Raw genomic sequence first — 16528 nt, 5'->3', positions numbered from 1 at the left:
ATTCTTTATGAGAGAGGGAGGGAAAGAAGTAAGATTAGAGCAGAACCCTGTATCATTGAACAGATGTTAAAACAGCTCTCTCAGCAGGAGAAAAAGAATAAAGAGAGAAAGTTGTGAAACCCAAATTCTGGAGCTCTGTCAAGCCCCAGGTGCCTCAGCTGATGGGGTCAGCCTGCTTCCAAAGTAAGAATTAGAAGCTGCAGCCTGTAAGGAAGCATCTCTTTTCTGCTGTCCCTCTCTCCAGGGCATGTGGTGAAAATGCCAGCCACAGGAAAGGGATCCTGGTGGAAACTTCCCCTTCACCTTTGATGTGATGGATGCAGATGGCAACAAACTGATGGACCGGGTTTTTTACATCCATGTCATAGGTAAAAGGCAGTTATGCTTTCTTTGCTGCAGCGCTCAGGGCTGCTCCCAGATTCCATCCCACATGTACTGCAAGGCGAAATGTAATTCTTGAGACTCGGTTTTGATGCGCCGTCAATTCCAAGGCCTTTGAAGTGAGGGGCACGGGGAGATTTTGCAGATGTAAGGGTTCATTCTTTGGCTTCTGACAAACTCAGTGAAAAGGTAGAAAAATTCCCCTTAGTATCTTTCACATTTTGTTGAGATCGTCTATAAGACATTATAATGTTATCAACCCCGATCAATGGCAAGGCCTAAAGTTCCTGGTTTGGAATTATCAAAACATTTGTGCGTGTGTTTTGTTTTCCTGCCCAAGCACCCACGGGAAGAAGCATCTCCTAACTCAGCTTTGTGTTTAACCCTTCCAGAGGACAGATTTCCCCCCTCCATCATCACTAACGAGGGGCTGGTGTTGGATGAGAACTCGGCAAAGACAATCAGAACCCTCCAGCTCTCGGCCACTGACCAGGACAGCGAAGCCTCCCAGCTCCAGTTGAAGGTCACCTGGCAGCCACAGCTGGGGCATCTGGAGCACGTGGCTTCCCCAGGTGAGCTGGGAGGTGTTGGGCTCTCACAGCAGCAAAATGCTGGAGGCTTTTGAGCCCTAAACATTCATTGCAGGAAAAACATGCCCAGAGGCAGCGACACACAATTCCAGTTCCTGTTAGAAATCAAAGCTAAAATAAATGAGCCCAGAGGGTTAGGGAATAAGGTGAGTGGAGGCAGAGCAGCCCAATAATCCCAGTTTAGGATTTATTCAGCCTCTGGGCCAGTTTCTGGCCCTACTGCTGCTTCTGCAGTAGGTTTTCCTTTTCTCCCAGGAAAACCTTTGGCCTTTGCTGTGAACAGCAAAGAATCCATCCCTTAATGTCCTTGGGAACGGCTCATCTTGGTGCACAGACTGTCCTCCTTGGTGCTTTCTGTCCTCCTCTTGGCCAGTATGTCCCTTGATCCCTAAAGCCCAGCCTGTTTCCCTAAGCTGTGCTGTGGAGAGAGGAAGGGAACCGTCTACTGAGTTTAACAGGAAGCGATGTTGGGGTGTGATGGTTGTGCTGGATAATGAACTCTGGTTGTTCAGGGAAGGGGGTTGGTCAGTTCTGCAGATGTGATCTGAATTTCAGAGCTGCCTTTCGTGCCTGCTGACTGTGCGAGTGTGCTGCCTCTCCCTGATGAATTAATCTTGATCTGTGGTGTCATAAAATACGCTCTTCTGATTTTATTATATTCATCTAAGGTTGTATTTCTTCTTAACTTTATATTTCTCGTTAACGTGAGATGAAAGCGGAAATATCTGCTCTGTGTTTTCAAGATGCAGACGGTCCCTGTACAGCTCAGTTTGGGTGTGTGGTTTGCCTCATCTTCTCACAAAAACATGTTGAAAGGGCAGGAATAGTGAATGAGTTATAATAAGCAAACTACTCTCTGCTGTGAGAGTAAATTAAAAACTTGCAGTATCTTTGTCTAAATTGCAAACTAACCAGCGAATCTTGTACTTGGGAGACTTGAATTAAGGGCTTTATTCCTCCTGTTATTTAAAATCTGATGATGATTCTGATTTCTCTGCTTTTTCATGTCTGTGAGGGACCAATAAGGCTACCGAGTCACAGACTGAGAAGTAGCTGTAATGATTCAAATGACCTAAACCTAAGGAGAGAATACTGAAGTGTTCAAAAGAGAACCCAAACCTTTCCAGCTGATGAGCTCTGAGGAAATATTAGCTGATCGTTCCATTGTGGCTCATTTATTTAAATCAGATCCTGGTGTCTTCTGTAGTGTGGCCAGCACTTGTCAGCAGCCATTTAGTGTGATATATTGGTGGCAAACTTCTTGTCAGGATGTTGGTTGACAGCAGCAGTAAAAACTGTTGAACGTAGCAAAGAGATTTAAAAATGCTCAAGTGTTTTTTAAAATGCTTGTCAGGTACCTTTCTGTGGCTGTGTCACACCTAATGGGCTGTAAAGATGTCACTATAAATCAGTGCTGAAAATGGGACTGGGTACTAAATGCAGGGGTATAAGGAAGGGCAGAGAGAAGAGATCCTTGGAAGGCATTTTGGAAAACTGCTGTGAGGCCAGGAGGCCTTCGGTTCATCCCCAGCGATGCCACGGTTGGCTTAGTCCTGCCCAGCAGCGACAATCCAAGTGTTACATGGACAGTTTTTCTCCCAGCTTCTCTGCCCCAGGAGGCCCACTCCCAACAGGAGGAGATGAAAAGAAGCCTGGACTTCTTTTTGAGAAGGAAATTTTAGGAGGCTCTGTGCCAGCTAAATCCCTGGCTCAGCTGAGGGTTCACGGGGCAGCCTGCCTTGGATCAGAACCAGCCAAAACCGAGTCCTCATGCCTAAATATGTCCTGCTTCCCGTAGTTTTTCCCTGCCTTGCTCTTTCTGCTGCACATTTCCTCCCTGTTGTTCGTTTTCCAGGGACAAGAATTAGTTCCTTCAGCCAGGCAGACTTGGCCTCTGGCAGCATCCAGTACATCCACACCAGTGAGGAGGAAAAGCACACGGATGCCTTCACCTTTTCTGTGTCTGATGGGACAAACGAGGTCAGTCCCAGCCTGACTTTTGCCTGAGTGGGCAGATGTGGCTGTTCCTCCTTCTCCTGCTGTGGGATTTCCCACATCGCTCAGGTCAGGGAGGGAGGAAGGCCTGTGCAGGGAACAGGGAGCCACCTGCCCTGTGGGCTCACCAAGAGCTGGGTGCCTGGTTTTCAGCTGCTTGCCAACTGTTGCTGGAGCTCAGCTTTGATCCAGTGCACTGACAGCGTAGTGACGACAGCCAGCCCCTGGAGAAATGCCTTTTTCCTGCTTTCTGAAAGAGAAGAAGTCTAGCTGCACATAGAGGGAGAGTGAGAGAGGGAGGGAAAGTGGATGTCCGTAAATATCACAGAAAGAGGGAGAATTAATGAGTGGGGAGGGATAAAGAAGTGATCTGGGCTTAGCAGCTCAGACAAGGCTGAAATGAAGAGACCCAAACTGGGGATCGCTGTGCTCTTGCGGTGAAGTCACACTCTTGGAAGGCTGAATTCGGCAAGGGAAGCTTTTCTTCCTGTCCCAGGTGAGCCAGACATTTGACATCACCATAAACCCCGTGGATGACTCCTTGCCCATCGTGCAAATCTTTGGGATGACAGTTCAGGAAGGGGTGAGAAAAACCATCACGGAGTTTGAGCTCAAAGCGACAGATGCTGACACAGAGGTAAGGCAGGACCACCCCCAGCCTCCTTGCTCCCCTCTTGTGCTGCACATCTGGGCTTGTGTTTAAAGACTTAATGCTGAATTTATGCTCAGCATGGATGGAAATGGCACTTCCTCTTCTTCCTGGGTCTGGCCAGAGGCTGAGCTGTCGAACACTGGCTCTATCTCACTGCTGTTTCCCCTGCAGCGAGAGATCTGGCTGCCTGAGCCAAAATCCTGCCCCCAAGGTTTTTGCCCTGGCAGAAGTGGCAAGGGACACACTGCCCGGAATGGCTGCAGGACTGGGGGCTGCTCTTGTGTTCGTGGAGCAGGCACAGGGGTGGGTGGGAGCTGTCTCAGACCAGCTGAAGCAGGAATTCGGTGGGATGTGCCTTGTTTTATAGGGAGACACCTACAAAACAAAATCCCTTGGGAGAGGGACAAGGACAGGGCGGGGCTCAGGGGGAACCAGGAATGTTCTGTGCTAACCCTTGTGTTGGGAACACCAACGCAGGGGAGCTGCCTGGCCAGAATCCCTGTCCGGGCCTCCTGAGCTGGAAGGGCAGTGTCCTGAGGTCGTGTCCCCAGCTTTGCCCCTCCATGTCCGGGCACAGGTGGAGTCCCTGACGTTCGGGGCGGTGCAGCCGCCCCGGCACGGGCTGATGGAGCGCAGCGGCCGCGGGCAGCGTCCTCTGCAGGCCACCACCTTCACCAGGGATGACATCACATCTACCAGAAGCGCGGCAGCTGCAGGCACGGCGGCGGCAGCGCGCTCAGGGACCGCTTCACCCTCACCGTCTCCGACGGCACCAGCCCCCTCTTCGTGGTGCAGGAGGGAGGGAAGAAGGTCAGGGAGGAGAAGGGATGGGAGGGGGCCTTGGGAGCTCACAGGGAGGTGCCTCCTCTCGGGGCAGGGGGGACTGAGATGCTGACTGAATGTTCTCGGTCACGTCTTTGCTTCTTCCCCTCCCTGCAAACTCTGCCCTTGGTGCCAGCAGAGCCGAAGGGAGCCGAGCTGGTGACGTGGTGGCTGAGGCTCTGACTCGCACAGTAACCCCCGTGTCTCTGAACTGGTGTCAGGTGGTGACGGCAGCACCGCAGCGCTTCCAGGTGGACATCCTCCCTGTGGATGACGGGACACCCAGGGTGGTCACCAACCTGGGCCTGCAGTGACTGGAGTACACGGATGGCAAGGTAACAGCTGCCTGGCCTCAGCTTGGGCTGCTTCTCAGGCTGCTCCAGGAGAAGGGGCTTCGCAGGAGAGCATCCTCATCCTTCAGCAGTTTGATTTTTGGGATGGAGAATACCCTCCCCAGGGTACATTTTTAGCTTTGCTGACGGTGGAGATGTCTTGATGATGTGCGGCAGAGATAGATGGCTTTCCAAGGATACGGTGCAGGAGTTTCTTGCTGTGAAACAAATGCCTTTGTTGTGCTGAAATCCAAACAAAACCCCATAAAACTCTCAGCTTGTTTCTGAGGAGCCAGCACTAACTGTAAAGCAACACTTTGGTTCTTCCCAGAAAAAAATGAGTGGAAAACGCTGTAGTAAGAAATTGCATTAAGAAATGGCTATCTCAGCTCAAACTCCTCACTTCAGGAAAAGCACTCCTGCTCCTCGAGCAGCTCAATTTTCTCTCTTTCTCCTGCTGTCAAAAACATTCTGCTTTTGAAGAGAAAGCAAAATGTGGTAGAACTGAATCAGATCCACCTGAGGGCATTTGAAAAGTGCTCTCCTGGAGGCTCTCCAAGGCTGTGCGAACTGTCTTGAGTGAGTCCTTCAATCTGAGGCTGTTTGCAGATGTTTTATTGCCAAGCAGGGCCTCACCTGAGCGTCAGCACAGCTCGTGGAACAGAACTTTCTAAGTTAAACCCAAAGATTTGTCCTAGCTTTTAGGCCCAGCTAAATAAGGCTGGGCAGCTGCTTTGGAATTTGCTTTTCTTTGAGCCACATCTGTCTTCTTAATTAAACTAAACCTGGCTTAATTAAACCAGATGCGAGGCAAAATTTGAATCTTTGTTGTGTTGTCAAACACGTTGTGGGATATCTCAGTTCAAGGCCGCTCTGTGCTTTCACATCCCTAGATTTTCCCTTTGTCTGTTTTAACAGAGGGATGGTCGGGCTTTTTGTGTGAACAGTCAATCAGACTTGCACTGCTGGAGCTTCAGTTTGACTCCCTTGGTTTTGGCTTTAATCCAGGCCACCAATCTCATCACTAAGAAGGAATTACTGATGACAGATCCTGACACAGATGACGAACAGCTGATCTATGAGATAACAGCCGGTCCCAGAAATGGCCACGTGGAGAACAAGCTGAAGCCGGGCACAGCTGTGACCACCTTTACACAGGGTATGGAGCTGGGCTGTGTCCTGCTGCTTTTTTCCATCACTTGATTCAGTTTGTTAAAATAAGGGAAAAATAGGTGTGAGGGGAGAAGACAAGGGGCAGATCTCCAAAGTGTGTTGACAGTAAGCATTGAACTTGGCTGTCAGTTGCAGAAATCCTGTAATTTCTTGGAGACACCAACCTGTGTCCTGCAGCTTGTCCCAGGTTCTCCAGGCTTGTTAGAGCTGGAGCTGTGACTTGGGGCAGTGAAGAGGGGTTATAGATCTTGCAGGAGGTGTTCACCACAGTGGTGTGGCTAGCTGTGCAGAGCCAGCAAAATGTGGGGAGAGTTCACTCTTGCGGGGCTGAGGGAAGGGGAGGTGAGGGGGTAACTGCTCCCTGTGATCCTCGCTCCATGTGGCCGTGCAGACCCACACTGCTCATCTCCAAAGCTGCCTTGGGATTTCTGTCCCAACTCCTTGGACGTTCCCTCCCGGCAGAGGATGTGAACCAGGGCCTCATTCGGTACGTGGCGCACGAGGAGATGGTCCAGGAGACCGCGGACAGCTTTCAGTTCCTAGTGAAGGACAGCAAACTCAACGTGGTCAGCGGCAACGTCTTCCACGTCCAGCGATCCCTTCTCAGCTTTACTCACGGCAGGTAAGTGGCACGAGGGGCACTTGGCTGGGGGCTGGGCTCTTAGCTGAGCTCCCTGCAGCATGGGAAGGCAATTCTGTCAGTGAGGAGAGGGGCCTAAAGCGTGGAGCAGCTGCCCCGCGCCCAAGTCCCCGGTTGTTATTGTTCCTCGGATCTCCCAGGGAGGCCACGCTCACCCCCGCAGCCCCGCACGGGGTTTGCTCCCCAGCCCGTTACCTGTGTGTGCTCGATCCCTTTTTCCAGCTACGAGGTCAGGGAGAGCGCCGGCTCCGTCAGCGTCGCCGTGAGGCGGGTGGGGAACCTCAACCGGTACAGCATTGTCCTGTGCCGCACCGAGCAGGGAACGGCCACCGCTGGAGCCGCATCACGGCCCGGGGAGCAGGACTACGTGGAGTATGCGGGGCAGGTGGGTGGGCCCGACCACACCTGCCTCACACAGAGCCTGGAGGAAAGAACAGACAAAAAGTGCTAAAAACACCGAGGAGGGTGTGTTTTATTCCTAAAGTCACGCGAGTTATTTGCTGTCAGAAGAGGGAACGCCTCAGAGCAGGGTGAGACGGGAAGGACGGGAAGCTCCAGAGCCCGGTCCAAGGACAGCAGCCGGATTTCTGCCTTCCAGGTGCAGTTCGAGGAGCGGGAGGACACCAAGTCCTGCCACCGTCACCATCAACGACGACGACGTGTTCGAGGGCACGGAGAGCTTTTCCGTAGAGCTCAGCATGCCGGCCTACGCCCTGCTGGGGAACGTCACCCGGGCCACCGTCACCGTCGCGGACCCCGAGGACGAGCCCACGCTGCAGTTTGACGGGAACGCCTTCCACGTCAGCGAGAGCGCCGGCTTGCTCTCGGCTCCCGTGCAAAGGAAAGGTGGGTCGGGCTGGGCAGGACATGCTGAGCCCCATGGGAGGGCCATGGGGGAACCCTCGTGACAGAGAGCGAGCCCTTGGGCTGTGCCTGCTTGTGGTTTTGGGGTCTTCTCCGATGTTATGTGGCACGACTGTGAAACGTCAAGCTACACGCAGTGTGTTTGTTCCTGTCTCTGCTGTTAAAGCTTCTTGGGTTTGGATTTGTTTCAGCTCCCAGCAGGAGCAAACCCTTGTATTTGTTTGCTGCTTCTCTGTGACCTAGACAGTGTTTTATGTGGACCCTGTCACTGGGCTGCATGTTAATAGGCAAGTGCCACCGGTTTTCTGAGTGTGGATTTAGGAGCATGCCTGGAAGTCATGTCTAAGCCAGCTGCCATGCAAGTTCAGGAGCAGGGACGGTGTTCTTTTTCATTCCTCGCCCTCTTTTCCGAATGCTGCTTTATTTTTTAAGTGACCAGTATCTCCAGCAAACAGATTAAAAGTATTTCCACAGATCTATGGAGTTTCCCTGTTGCTTCCTAGGGGATGCCAGCAGCACCGTGTCTGCATCTGCTACACCGTCCCCCAATCGGCCAAGGGCAGCAGCCTTCACGTGCTGGAATCCGGCTCCGACTTCAAGTCCCGGGGGCTGTCGGATGAGAGCCGCCTCATTTTGGGGCCAGGTGTCACCCTGGTGACCTGTGATGTCACTCTGATCGACGACAGCGAATATGAAGAGGAAGAGGAGTTTGAGGTGGTGCTGGCCGACACCTCGAACAGCGCCCGCATCGGCAGCCGGGCTTCAGCCAACGCGGTCATCGCCGGTCCCAACGACGCCTCCACGCTGTTCCTGGGGAATGCCACCTTTACTGTCAGCGAGGCTGCAGGTGAGGAGCAGGTGGTCGTGTTGGGATGCTCACTGTAGAAGCTTTCACCACCAGGAGGTGCCAGAAGGAGCGATTCGGGGCACAGCAGAACTTCAGAGATGTGCGGATGGGCTCTGGTTCCCTGTGTGCCCAGGGGGAGCCTGGGGGCAGGAGCAGTGCTGCAGGGCAAGGCAGGGGTTTGTGGAACGTGGCTGCTCTCTCAGTTTGTGCTCTCTCAGTTTGTTCTCTCTCATGTGCACGTGCTGCTGCAGGACACATTGAGATCCCAGTGCTCCGGCAGGGACCCGACCTCTCCACGCCCACGTCGGTGTGGTGTGCCACTCGGACGTCAGACCCGCCCTCGGCCAGCCCGGGAGTTGATTATGTCCCCAGCTCCAGAAAAATAGAGTTCAGGCCAGGCAAGACAGGAGAGGTGAGGAGCCACTTGGATTCCTGCTGGGTCTGCTTTGCCTGGTGACACTTGTCTTGTGTTTCTGTGCATATCTACCATTTGTTTTGAATATCCTCGCTGGGCCACTTGAGAACTGTTAATGAGTCTGCTAAGCACAGACTCCCATCCCATCAGCACTCCAGCCAGGAGAGATTTGGCCGTGCCACCTCTTCCATGATAAGGATGGCTGCCCTGTTCTCTGAAATGATAAGCTGGATTCACGTAGAACGTTCTTTGCATTGATTAATGGATTCAGAAAACCCAGTGACATAATGGCTTTACACTAGACTGCCAGATGTGAGTGCTGAGAGGGATGAAAGCTTTATACGTCTAACAGCAGGAATTCCACTTTCCTCCCAGTTCTGCCCCCTGACAATCCTGGACGATGCTCAGTACCCAGTGATAGAAGGGCTGGAGACATTTGTTGTTTACCTCAGCTCCCCCTACGGAGCCGAGCTGGCAAAGCCGTTCCAGGCTGTCGTGGCCATTAACGACATTTTCCAAGACGGTAAGTTACCCCTGGCAGCTCTATCTGCTCTGTTCTGGCCCCTTGGCTCCCTGAGGATCCTCAGCTCTGCTGGGCTCTGTTTCTGCCCCTCTGCAGTGCCCAGCATGCAGTTCACCAAGGACACCTACACGGCCAAGGAGAAGGAAGGGACCCTGCACATCCCCATCTTCCGCACGGGGGACCTGAGCTACGAGTCCTCCGTCAGGTGCTACACGCGGAGCCAGACGGCGCAGGTCACGGAGGACTTCGCGGAGAGGAGGGATGCAGAGGAGTCTCGCGTCACCTTCTTCAAAGGGGAGAAGGTGAGCTGGACCTGCCTCGTGGGGGAGCGAAGAACCGGTGCTGGGAGAGAGGTTCACGTCTCCTCCTCGGCTCTCTGTCGTCAGAGGGAGCTGGCAGAGTTGTCCAGGCTGGTTTCAGGTGGCACAGATTCTTGTCCTAGCAGCGTGAGCCACTCTGAAGGGGCTGTGCGTTTCATGCTGAAACTGGTTACGTTATGAAATGTAAATGTGATGCATCAGGAGGACTCAGGGTTGTTCTACAGAGAGCTGTGGGATTGTGGAAAGAGATGTCTTTGCTGATGTGTCTCCTCCTGTAACAGGCTGTGCTTTGTCCACACTGAAGTAGCAGCCCTAAAAATAGAAGGGTTTCTTCCAGGATGGACAGCAACCCTGGATAGTGAGGCACAGCCTGGCCTTTACGGGGCTTTATCAGATGTATCAGTGTGCGCTGCTTTCTCCTCTTCACTTGGCTGTAGGTGAAGAACTGCAGCGTCCACATCAGTGATGACTCTGCCTTCGAACCAGAAGAGCAGTTCCAGGTCTATCTGAGTAGCCCCCTTGGAAACCATTGGAGCGGAGCTCGGGTTGGGAAGATGGACGTGGCAACCGTAACTGTCACCAATGAGGAAGATGGTGAGTGAGGCTGCTCTGCAAGGATGTCCTGCTGCTTCCCAGGGAGTCGGCACAGTCCCAGGGCTGCAGTGAATGCCTTCGGTGCCGTGGTCACAGCCCTGTGCTGGGCTGAAGGGAGGGCTTGGCTAAGAGAGCTCAGACGCACCACCTCTCCTGTTTCCATTGCTGGAAGTTGCTGTGCTTCCCCTGGGAGATGTTCCTCTCCCTCCACAGCATCACAGCCTGGAGAGATCTGTGGGGGGAGAAGAGGGATGCCAGGGATGGGAGAATCATTTGCCATCCTCTGTAACCCAACGCCCTCGTTAAGTTCTGCCCTAAGTCACACCCAAGCCTTTTTGGCCCCTGCTTTGAGGAGCCCCTCGCTCCGAAGGCGTGTAGACGAGTCTGAAAGGAGCTGAGCTGAGCCAGTCAGGGGTGCAAACCCGGAGCTTTTCCCCTCCCTGCTGTGCCTGCAGCCCCCAGCATCGAGTTCGAAGAGGCCGCGTACCAGGTGCCGGGAGCCGCCGGGCCCGGAGGGAGTGGCTGTGCTGAACATCCCGGTGATCCGCAGAGGTGACCAGAACAGAACCTCCAAGGTGCGCTGCAGCGCCCGCGACGGCTCGGCACAGGCCGGCGTGGATTACTACCCCAAGAGTTGGATGCTCAAGTTCAGCCCAGGTGAAGGGGCCTGGCGGGGAGGGTCTGAGGTGGGGATGCGACCAGGGACGTTTTGTGCGCGCCAGGGACTTCCAGGAGGTTTGGGAAAAGCCACTGGAAAAGCATGAAGTTTGCTGTAATGTTGTTACTCAAAATTAGCTGATGTGTTTAAAGGAAGGCTGATCAGAGCAGAGGAGGAAGCGCTGGCACTTGGCAGAGTCAAGTCCTCCTGAAGGAACATAGGCCTGTGAACACCTCAGACCACGTTGCTGGACCAAGAAGCCCTCACCAAATGGCTCTGCACACTGGTGTGAGGAAGACGAGGGATGGGAATGTGCTTTGCATCCCAGATTTTTCCTTCAGGCAGCTATTACAAGACAGTCGCTATTAATCCTCAGATGGCATCTGCTAGTAAATCTATCACCGGATCGATTGGATCAGTTGTCATAGCTGGAGTTTTATGTTTATAGTGGGCTCCTCTGGGTAAATTATTAGCAGCAATGAGTGGAAATAAAATTTATAATGCGTATTTTATCCTAATGTCTCCGTGGTCACAGCTGGGAGCAGGGTCCGGATGAGAACTTCAGAGCAGTCTCTGGTGATGAATCCACTTCTCTCTGTTTTTCTTGTACTCGCTCCCTCAGGCGTGGCCCACATCATGTTTAAGGTGGAGATCATGTCCAACGAAGACCGGGAGTGGCACGAGTCCTTTTCTCTGGTGCTGGGCCCAGATGATCCTGTGGAAGCAGTTCTAGGAGACAGCAGCACTGCCACAGTGACTATTTTGGATCAGGAGGCAGCGGGGAGCCCGATTCTCCCAGCACCTCCCGTGGTGAGTGGATGTGAGTTGGTGCCCTTCAAGCACAGAGTGGAAACCGCAGTGGGATTTGGGAAATAGAAAGTGGGGCTGCCGTGGCAACGTGGGAGGCGTGGATGGCTTTTTCCACCCTTTCCCTCGGCTCCAGCTGAGTGCTGCCCTCTGGTCTCCCACAGGTGGTCACCGTGGCTGGTCACTACGACCGCGTGGAAGAAGTGACCAAGGAGGGTGCGAAGAAATCCCCCTCCCCAGGCTACCCCCTCGTCTGTGTCACTCCCTGTGACCTTCACGTCCCCAAGTACGCCCTGATGAAGGAGCGCTGCGGCGAGGCCGGGATCAACCAGTCTTCCATACAGTTCAGCTGGGAAGTGGCCGCCCCCACGGACGGGAACGGAAGCCCGCTGGCCTTTCGAGACCATCACGGACAACACGCCCTTCACCAGCGTCAACCACAGGGTACGCGGGCGGGGAGGCACCGGTGGGGCTGCGGAGATTCTGGCCTAAAAATCTCATTGGATTTGGGACTAGCTGGGAGGCCTGGGTGCTTTTCATTTATTTCATTTATTTTCCATTTCATTCATTTTCCATTTATTTTATTCTCTAAATCTTCAGAGTGCCAGGAAAATACTGGTTTCTTTTAATGTAGGGCCGTACTGGAAATACAAAACGTTCTCAGCTGGGCTCCCTTTTATAAGTTTGACTGTGTTCTCGGCCAATAGAAATGAGCAGAGGCGGCTCAGGCCATGCTCCACAACATGGGATATTTTGGCTCATTCCCTAATTAAGAGACCAGAAGCCAAAAATGTTCCTCTAGAAACGAGTGGCTTTCCCTGTTTGGGGTGTCTCACTGTCCTCTCCTGGCTGCGTTATCCACGTGCAGCCCACTCCATCTCCCCCAGGCTCTCCCATTAAATTGCTTGGACCAGCATCATCTCTCTTAATTCCTGCCAGCCTGGAACTAGTTCATGAAGTTTCCTTTTATAGCTCCAATTGTTTGCACAAACCCAGAGGAGCCGCCTGGCCGGAGAAACTGCCCAGTGGAGCATGTGGAGCCTGGCCCCAGCCAGGCTGGAACATCTCCCCGAATTCTCCAGGGCCTGCAAAGTACAGCTGCACTCTGCAGATAATAAATGGAGAGCTCTGGGAGGCCTGAGCAAGCAGAATTGCTCATTTTTAATTCACAGCCTTGGAAATCAGGGGGGTTTTGAGGTGAAATTGTGCCCAGAGTTCCTTTGTCCCATGGTCCCAGGGAGCCTTAGCACTGCCCCCGCATTACAACGCCGGTTTGTCTGAGGTACCTGCACGTAAAGAACGTCCAGAGTCACCTCTGACTTCACTGCAAGGCGCATAACCCCCTTTCTGGGGTTTTATTGCCAGGTAAGGGACTCTGCTCAGTCCTTCCTGACAGTCCACGTCCCTCTCTACGTGTCCTACATCTGTGTGACGGCACCGAGGGGCTGGGCTTCCCCGGAGCACCGCAGCGAGATGGAGTTCTCCTTCTTCTACGACACCGTTCTCTGGAGGACAGGTGAGCCTGAGGCGCTCCAAGGGCTATGGAAGAAGTGGTTCCTTCATGTTTTCCCCTTAGCTCCTGCACTGCCCCCAGAGTCCTGAGGGAGCGGGGAACTCGGAATATTGCCTTCCTCTGTGCTTGCGGGGGGCTTAGGCAGCCGGTGGCTGACGGAGGGAGCGTGCAGCTGGCTCACTGGAGGCTGATCCCAGCTGAACCCTGCCTTGTGGAGGTGTCCCAAGCGCTTCTGGGGCTGGCAGAGCCCAGCAGAGGAGAGCGAGGGTGCTGTGTGGGCTCCCAGTGGCGCTTGCTGTCCTTGCAGGGATCCAGACGGACAGCGCGCTCTCGGCCTGCCTGCAGATAATCCCCATCTACATCCGCGAGGACGGCCGGCCGGTCATCGAGTTCAAGACGCAGGCCAAGTTCAGAGGTGAGGGCAGCGATCCTGGCAGGGACACAGAGCAGGGTCACACAGAGCTCTGCTCTGACGGCACAGGCAGCGGAACGAGTCCCCGTCCCCGCCGGGAGCCCCTCTGCCCCTGCGAGGTGGGGCCTCTCCGCGCTCTGCCTCCCGTCACCTCCTTGTCCTCCCCCAGGGCTGTTTGTCATGGAGCACCACAGCCTGCCAGGTGTCAGGTCCTCTTTGGTAACTCCAGAGCACCTGGGAGGCATCGAATTTGCCCTGCAGCTGCTGTGGAGCGCTCAGACTTTTGATTCTCCCTACCAGCTCTGGAGAGCAACCAGCTCCTACAACAGGTGAGGGCTGGGGGTGCAGTCCCCTCCAGCAGCTTCCCCCACAGCACCACGTTCTCCCTGGCACCCCTCCAGCAGCCACGCCAGCAATAGCACGGAATGCTCAGGAGCTTGGTCAGAGCTGGAGCACCGTTGTACTGCGAGAAAAATCAGCTCAGCCTCTTGGAAAGGAATGTTTCCAGCAGTGCGGCCTGTGGATAGACTGATCCCAGAGTCACACTTGTCCCTCGGGGACTGCTGGATGACATTGCTGGGGCAAGGGAGAGGTGCTGCCCTGGGTGAAGAGCTTTGAGCTGTGCTTGGTGGCTGCAGGGTCTTCTGTCTGTTCCCAGGAAGGATTACTCTGGAGGATACACCATCTTCCTGATGCCCTGCACGGTGCAGCCCACGCCACCGTGGGCAGAGCCTGGAGCCAAGCCCCTGCCCTGCCCTGCCCGGCTCACGCTCCCGAGCGGTAAGAGGGCAGGAGGGCAGGCTCGGCCCCTTTGGGGTGCACACCCGTCCAAACTCATCTCCCCTTTGTTTCCTTCCTTGTCCCAGTTGCAGGTTTTTGATCCCGATCGCCTTCCGGCAGACAAACCGCCCACTTCCAGTTGTTTACTCCCTGAACACAGAGTTTCAGCTCTGTAACAACGAGAAGGTTTTTCTAATGGACCCCACCAAATCGGAAAGGTCTCTGGCAGAAATGGATTACAAGGGGGCTTTATCCAAGGGTAGGATTTACCTCTCCTCTTCTGCCTGTGCCCAGCATTTCTGCTTTCACAGCTTCCATTCCCTGGAGAGGAAAGGGCAGAACCCACGTGTAGCTTTGCCTCTTCTACAGCAGTAATTGACATCTTACAGCCCTGTGAAAGAACAGCGTGCTCTGGCACCGCGTTTTGTCACTCCCACACACCGAGCCCTTCCCAAACAACCCCAACCCTTCTGAACACGGACACTTGGCTCTGGCAGCGTTTTCCTGCTTGGGAAATTTCACCTGCCCCTCTTTGTCCCGACCTCCCCCCGGGCAGATCCTGTACCGGCGCGTGCTCTGGCCCCCCGAACAAAACCTCAACGCCGCTTACAAGCTGCAGCTGGAGAAGGTCTACCTGTGCACAGGCAGGGCTGGCCACGTGCCCCTCTTCGACCCCACGGGCACCGTCTACAACCAGGGGCCCCAGTACGGCTGCATCCAGCCCCACAAGTACCTGAAGCACCGATTCCTCCTCCTGGTGAGTGCTCTGCTCCTGCTTCTTCCCGTTTGGGATTTGCTCTGGCAACCGGCAGGCGGTGGCTGCAAAGGGATGAGGAAGGGAGCCCGTGGGGGATGTTTTGTGCTGCTGCTGCTGCTGCTGCCAGCTGTGAACACCAGATCAGTTTTCCCCCACCCTTTGAGTGTGTTCCTCAATCGGTGCCCACGTGTACGTGTGGAGATGGGGCATTCGGACTAGATCCCTGACACAGGTGTTTGGTGGGGCTCTGGCTTCCAGCCTCCCTTGGGAAAGCAGACAGCATCCCTCACCACACTTCTCTGACTTTCCAGCACCGAAACCAGACAGAAGTGACGGGTAAGTATTTCCACGCTGTGCCTTTTGACTCTGCCCACTTTGCTTCCCAGCTGTCCGAGTTCCACTCGGTGAGCAGCATGCCCGGAGTTGATGGATTTACTCTCAAGGTGGATGCTCTCTACCAGGTATGGAGTACCCAGTGCTTTTGGTAGCCCAAAATGGACTTCTCTGTCCAGGACCTCCCGAACACTTGGTGAATTGTAGACTCTGGGCCTTCACACTTCACCTCTGGTACAAGAAATGAAGATGAGGATGTTAGTCCCGTAATTTCATTTTTTTTTCCCCTGAGGCACTCATGAGAAAGCTCTTTAAAAACACTTTATTCGTGTTCCTGAAGGAATTAATGCCATTGCAAAGGCAGGACACCTCGCTGGGTGGTGCGTGCTCCCGAGGAGCTCCCCTTGAACAGCGAGGTGGAGCTGCCCCGGGGCGTCCCGAAGGCGGCGGGCGGCCGCTGCTGCACCGTCAGGAACCTTCATCCACCGAGGGACAGCGGCGGCCTCTGCAAGGGCCAGGGCCAGGGAAGTGAAGCAGGTGCACTTGCAAGTCATACGGGTATTTTTTTAGTCTGGTGAGGAGGGGCAGCTGTCAATTCCCCCTGCTCCCGTCTTAGCGACTGCACCGCCGCCCTTCCTCCGTGCTGCTCCAGCTCTCCCGGGCTTAACTGGGCAGGGTGGCGAAGGCATCTGCCACCCCCGTGAGCCAGCCGAGGAGCAGCCGGGTTCCTCGTTGGCCTCCGGAAGAGAGTAAAGCTAAAATACAAAACCCGCTGTGATCGGGGTGTCCCTTCTTGCGCCGCCCCGCCGGTCTCCCTCATTCCCCTGGGGCGCGGCGGGCCGGAGCCCCACGGAGCTGCTGCGCCGGGGAAGGGAAGGAGGGAGACGCGGGCGCCCAGCTCGGCTCGGGCCCCGCCGCGGCCTCGGGGCCGGCGGAGCGGGGGGCCCGGGCCGGGAGCGCTCCGGGGCTGCGGGACCGGCCGGGCCCAGGCGGGGGCGCCGCGTCCGAACCGGGACCCGCAGCGCTCCCGCAGCCGGCGCCGCCCTCCCGCCGCGATGCCGAGCCCGGGACCGAGCCCGATCCGCCCCACGGGGGAGAGGCGGCACCGCCCGGGACCGCA

The 16528-nt window shown here is 54.9% G+C and overlaps 1 pseudogene; it reads left to right on the top strand.

Annotated features, from left to right (window-relative positions):
* Positions 1–256: 256 nt before the first annotated feature.
* Positions 257–15637, top strand: LOC147653327 (extracellular matrix organizing protein FRAS1-like; annotated as a pseudogene).
* The last annotated feature ends 891 nt before the right edge of the window (positions 15638–16528 follow it).

Source organism: Cyanistes caeruleus, chromosome 5 (assembly GCF_971803275.1).
Source record: "Cyanistes caeruleus chromosome 5, bCyaCae1.hap1.1, whole genome shotgun sequence".
Taxonomy (NCBI): Eukaryota; Metazoa; Chordata; class Aves; order Passeriformes; family Paridae; genus Cyanistes; species Cyanistes caeruleus.
This window is presented reverse-complemented; position numbering and strand designations above follow the sequence as displayed.